Raw genomic sequence first — 7,245 nt, 5'->3', positions numbered from 1 at the left:
TTATCTGTGAAATACGATAAATGTGTAGAACCATTATTGCATTGTAATATATATTCTATATGACTTAAATAATACTAGTTTTAAAATAATTACATTAGACAACACTAGCTGCCCATCAAGTATGTGCTCTAATAATATAAGAAAATACATGTATTCAAAATTTGATGAAAGTAACAACACCCTGACACAACACAAAATCATAAACAACTGTTAAAGAAAACCAAAGATTGAAAGACTCAGCACTTCCTGATAAAGTGGCGAATTAACACTTCATAGATTTAGTGTGCTCGAAGCGTTTTTTTCTTACCTTCATCAACAAACTCAAAACTATTAAAACCTATGAATTTCAGGTATGTATATAATTGCGTAGAAATGTTAGATAATATGACCAATAGGGTCCTAAACAAAAAACCAAATTGATCAAAGGTCAACTTTGAGTAAAATAGTTTGACCGTACTTTCTTGATATTAAGTAAATCCATCAATGAGATCGAAACAGGCATTATACAATAGCTAAAATAATCTGTTGTTTAGCTTAAGGTAGTTCAGGGATATAGAAAAAAAATGACAGAATTTTCTTATACTTTGCCAAAATGAAGATTTTACTATGCTTTTTTCAAAACAACAATAAAAAGTATGGGTCACCGCACTATTTTTCAAGGTACGAGTCGTTCAAAATTGCCAAAATTTGCTGTTCATGAAAAAAAACACATTTTTGTGCATTAATAGAAATCTATATGACAGAATTTGAAATAAAATATGAGAAGATAGGTTTTATAATATATTTTAAGAAAATAGAAAGAAAAAATGATGTCACCGAACTTGTTTTCTTGCTACCAGTAAAAAATGAAAATTTCCCTATATGTAAAGTATAAATTTTGTACTAAAAGAGTTATCTCCCCTTAAATGGCTTATTTGAAAAATTGATTCTAAAAACACAAATATTTGGTATTAGTTAAAACATTTTCGATAATGCAATGAATCACTAAGTTTTCTTTATATGAATAAACAGTGTAACCAATAAATTGCAAATCTGTCTCCAAATTTGCAGATTCGGGCAAAGAACTAGACCTATTATGTACTGTGCAATTCAAGATGGTGGTATACCCCTGAACTACCTTAAGAGACATTTCCAAATTTGTAAACCATCGTTAAATGTAACGTTTCTAACCCTTATAGGTGGTACTTTGTAAATAAAGCTGTTTCACAAACCACGCCTCTTTAGGGGAGAAATATAATATTAATAGATATTTTCTTTTACCTACTAATTCCCTGATATGATCCTTGTATTTAATCTCGTAGAGACATAACTTGGGAATGTTACCAGTATAAATACACTTGGATAGCGGCGAAATTGAATTCTAATGAAGACCAAAAGTGAAGGGAGGTATAGTACAGAGTTAAATTATAAGTTTAAACTCTTAGAAGTTCGGTGCATAAATATGTTGAAAATATGCCGCACAGCCCTATATTTTGACCTTTGAAAAAGAATAGTAGTGCATATGAGCTTTCCATTCTAGGATATATTTCGAAACTTCATAGTAAATGTGGTACAGTTTTAGCCGTAAAAGGAGTTCCTATGGGAATTTACATTGTCTATGTTTACAGAAGTGTAACCTATACAGGATACATTGTTCAACGAAAGCATAGTTTTCATGAAAAAGTATACACAATATCATAAAATAAAAGAAAAAAACAGCATAGAAACAAAAAATTTTAAATATACAACATGCAAACCTAAATAAAGACTAAAACACCCCCCCCCCTTTTCGAATCAATACAAAGACTAAACTTCAGTGCTCAATAGGATAAACAGTCCCTACCTGTATTCAACTAACGACATCTGACGTGTTTTAATTATCTTCTAATTTTACCTGAATTGTGCGAGAATTTATTTTCAAATTGAGTATTCACAGATGGACATATGCATATTTAGTTTTTGTATTTGCTTAAACAACCCCTCAACTTTTCTATTAGGTTTCGGAATATTAAATATTTTGGCATGACTAAAGAGACAATTGTTGACGAAATCTGCATCTGGGGTCCTATTCACAAAAATGTAATGATAAAAATTTCTCGTAAGTTACTCTGAAATGTGGTATGATTGCCAATGAGACGCATATCCATTTTTGACCAAAGTACGTGGATGTCGGCAAACAAAGATGACCAGACGGCCTTTCACAATGAGAAAACACTAATCAAAGATACCAGACTTATAATATATTACGCCAGATTCGAATTTCAATGGGCTTGAATTAAACATTTGGACGACCAAATCAGATTAAAACGACAGTGGTTAACCGATGTTCAGATCTCGTAATAGATTATGAATCAATCGAAAATAAAGGTAACAAACAGAAACCTGAGGGAACCGTATGAACTTATGAACTACGAAATAGCGCGACTGTGTGCATCGAAAGGACAAGAGTCTCCTGTTATGCATGCATCATCCACCATGCGAATACACGCTCAGCAAAATTGTCACAATCGGGTATAGGTCCCAAATCGGTTAAATTACATACCAGACGACTATACTGGTGTGTAAAGATCTAAGACCAAAAACAATATGTCGCTAATGAGTTGAGACATCAACACATGGCATTGCTCGACCGATTCGTGATAGTGACCGTACAACATATGAAGGGTCAATTCAAGTCGTTCTTCCTCCTAACTTGTTGGAATACTCTCAAAAGCTTATTTAATGCCATTTTAAACTAATAAATAATCTTGTTTTCAGAAACTTCAGTCTCTAACAGATTTAGTCTAATGTAGTTTTTTACAAACTAGTCTCAAATCATGTGATTTTCCTAAAATCTGACTTCTAGGGACTAAAGGTCAATTTTATGTGGTAGAAGGTTCAACATATCATGATAACGTTAACTTTATTGTAATAACTACTAATGCTCTTCAACTTCGTTACTATTTTGCCTTTTAACTTTTGTGATAAGTCTTTTGTAGACGAAATGCGCATCTGGCCTTCACAATGATAAGCCTGATATCTTTGTAAGATATTTTCCAAACGTGTATTTTCAGTACAGAGAATTTTAAATCATTGTAACTAAATGAAAAGTTTGAATACTATGATAATTTCAAATTATGACATATAGGGATGGGGGTCAATTATCACATTTTGACTACTCAATTATCACTACAATGATTCAATGAGCAACTTGATTGAAATGATTGAATAATATATCTTTGAAACAAATATTGCAAAACTTTTTCCTAAGCAATGCCAATGGTATGTTGGTCTCTCCAACTAGGTGTCAGTAATTCAAATAATAACAATATCTGAAATAGTTGACGGTTTATTGTTGAGACAAAATTTATCTCTGACTCATACATGTAGTTTAACTTTGGAAAATACTTTTGAGAATCTTTTATTTTTGAGACTATACATTTTGATTTTGAGATTAAGTTTATTTTATGAATTAGTAGTTTTGGCATTTATTTTACATTTTACATTGTAAGGAGAAATAGTTTTACTTTGGATTTGATATTTAGATTTGATACTTTGTACGTTAATTATTATTTATTTGGCATTGTTTACTAATTGATTGTTATCATCATTCATCTAAATTGTTATCGTTGATTAAATTATAAAAACCTTCCTTGCGTTTTAGCTATGCCTATCAGAACATTAAGTCTAGCGATAGACTGACCCCCTGTCCTTTGGTTCGAGTACATACGAGTTAGCTCCTCCTTATCTAACAGTGCTCTGGACCTTGGTGACAGATATTTTTAGTCATGAACTTAAAAGAAACATTTGGCTCATTCTCTGGATTAAATTAAATAGAACTAAAACTGAAGGAATTTGGCTAGGTAGACTTAAACATACTAAAGATAAATTTGAAAGAATCAATTGGACGAAAGTACCAATAAAAAGTTTAGGCATTTATTTAGGCTATAATAAAGAAAAGTGTCAAAAACTTAATTGTCAAAAGCAAGCTGATAAAATTGAAAAGATTATGTATGTGGTCAAAAAGAAAGCTAAGTATGCTAGGAAGAATAACTGTAGTAAAGTCTCTTATACTCCCAAATATAACTTATATAGCGATTTAAATGATATTACCAAAAGACTTTATACAAAACAGTAAAACTATGATATATAACTATATCTGGAATGGGAAAAGAGATATGATTAAAAGAGATACTTTGTCACAAAATTATATGGAAGGGAGATTACAAATGATTTGTATAGATATTTATATATCAACAATTCAACTCAAATGGATTAAACAATTATTGTTTGAAGAAAATGCTGAACAAACTTGGAAGATAATACCAAAATATTTTCTGGATAAGATGGGAGATAATTTCTTAATATTCAAGATGAGTATAGACAATATAAATATTATTGAAAAAATTTAATAAAACAAATCCCAGAGTTTTATCTGCAGTTAATAAAGACCTGGATTAAAGCAAAAGAAAAAAACTAAACAAAAGCCTACCATGTTTTGGGAAATAAGGAAATAAATAATTTGGGGCAATACATACATTAACATCAACAATAAATGTTTACTGTTTAAAAACTGGATACAAAGCAACATTCTGGTTATAAATGATTTATTAGATAAAGACGGAAACATATCCTTACACATCATACTAAGTAAACTAAAAAAAAGGAAAACTGGATAGCTGAGCTTACAAAACTGAAGAAAGCTATTCCAAAACAGCTGACCAATATCATCAAAAACTCACCATCTAAACATACTAAAGTCAATATAAATATAAAAGAAAATCTTAACATCATAAACAAAAAACCTATTCAAACCCTAAATAATCGTGACATTTATAACTTCTTACTTAAAACAAAGGAAATACAAACACCCATTGACTTTTTAAAATGGAAATCATATGTAACACTAAAAAATACTTATCTAGCATATGAAACATTAAAATTTATCTTTACATTTTTAGATGATAATAGATATAAAAGATTTAGATGGAAACTGCTTCATTATATACTTCCCTGTAATAAATTGTTAAAACAATGGCAAATAATAGAAACAGATACTTGCTTACACTGTAAAAAAATAGAGAATTATGAAAACATTTCTTCCTCAAATGTTCATATTTTGAATTATTCTGGAAAAAAGTACAACAAATTATTGAGAAATAAGATATTGGAAGACATTTTATTAATCTAAAAAACATAGCTTTTGGATATAAAATATATGATAAAGAGTATTATGAACTTAATTTACTTTTAACTATTATCAGTTACACCATATATAAAGTATACTATATGTCTGACAAAAAAATAAAAATTTTCAACCACTCAAAATATTAAGACAAGAGATCAGAAATTATATTGAAACAAGAAACTTTTTAGGATATACATGTAAGATTGGCAGACTATTAAAGCTTGAAACATGATATTATGAATGATGACTCTGAAAAAAATAATACCTCACTCAAATATTGGGAGTATACTGTAATTTTCTTCATACATTGTACAGGTATGTTTACCTGTTTATGTACATACATGTATTATAGTGTTTATCAATTGTGATTAGAGATTTGACTATTTTTATACAACAGTAGTTTTATTCTTGTTGTGTTATGATTTGCATTATATTGTTCGCCGCTTTTTGTTGTTGTCCACTAAATATTTACCAGTTTAATGTTATTCAAGATATAAGTCAAGATATAAGAAATCTAGTACGACAAGAACACTAAGTAAATGAAAATTACCTTCAACTGAATAATCTGATGAAATAGCATCCGATTTTACTGTAGACATATTTTGTAAAACACATATGAATTTCAAACGAATATTTACAACAGAAAAACATAACTGCATATATTAATAATCCTTTAAAAACAAATATTTTGGAAAATTCCTTAGATAATACACTAAAGTATATTCAAAAAAGCACTACACGTGTTATCTAGCTATTTTGTAAACAAAGAAACTAGTATAAAAAATCATTCAGGTGAAGACATAAATTATATCCGGTTTAATTAAAATCTGTGTAATATCACAATTAACCATAAAAAATGTTCTATACTAATGATAACGAGGCAGGGATACGGTACCAATATTTGATGTATCTATTAACAAATGTAAATATGTTAATAAAATTTAGTTTTAAAAAAAAAACCAACTATTTGCCCTCGATGAAACTATTTGACCGCAAGCGTCGTTATAATTCGCGGAATTTCAACTGCAGCTATGGGGTTGGAGAGTATTGAGAATACCGCGGGAGTTACGACGTCGCGTTACATATTATATCTAGGGTTGACGTCAGTGCAGGACGTAGTCTTAGGATTCAGAATATATATGAAGTAAACGTTAAATAGTATGGTTGTGTTTCTGCTTTTTATATTACAATAGTTGATTAATTCCCGACATTTATTGTCTGTAGTCTCTTTCGGCTGTCATTCGGTATATCAAGATAAAAGATCGTGAAAGAATACATAACAGTGGTCAAGCATTGCGATCGGATCGTGAATGAAATAAATTGTAAATCTACTTCAAAATCTATGAGAAATCTGCTGTATTTTCAAAACGCGGAGCAAATCCGAAAAAAAATTGTGTCTGTCAAAATGATTTAACTTGCTCAATAATACTGTGCAATAAGATGAGAAAATATGCAGTACTTTATGTGAAAACACAAAAGGCGCTACACAAGTCTATGAGATTCATTAAAAAGAAAACACGTTTTGTACCTATAATGGTCATATTCCAATATATATTGATATATTTGAAACAGAATCTTTAGTGTGTCAGATGGTACAGTAAAATACAAGTTTTTTTTTCTTTGAAACCGTTCATTTTGTTTTTGAAAACATTGAATTTAGTTGATGCAGGACGTTTGCGCTTTTTAACCTGTAACACTAAAGGACATTTGCGCTTCAAACACTATGAACATTTGTGCTTTAAACTTTGATACAACTGTACAAAATTGACAAGACATTTGCGCATTTTACCTATAATAGTTTACCTGTAATCTTTAGAAAATTTACCAAAGTCATGGAACGATGTTCACATATTCTCTGAAAGTTCTATTTCTTTTACCAATTGATATACTTGCAACTAGTTGTATTATTTTGATAATAACGAACATTAATGCTTTCTTTTTTTTTTATTTCAACACCTTTCCTTAAAAGTTATTAAAATAACTAAAAACTTGTCTAGATAAGTATATTTACAAGATGAGAGGACCTTCAGGAACTTAAATTGTCGAAAAGAAAAAGTATATATGTATCTACAATGCTTAATGCATCCACTCTGGAAATA

The sequence above is a fragment of the Mytilus californianus genome, unplaced genomic scaffold (assembly GCF_021869535.1).
Source record: "Mytilus californianus isolate M0D057914Y unplaced genomic scaffold, xbMytCali1.0.p SCAF_7, whole genome shotgun sequence".
NCBI classification, from domain to species: Eukaryota; Metazoa; Mollusca; class Bivalvia; order Mytilida; family Mytilidae; genus Mytilus; species Mytilus californianus.
Note: the sequence above shows the minus strand (reverse complement) of the source record.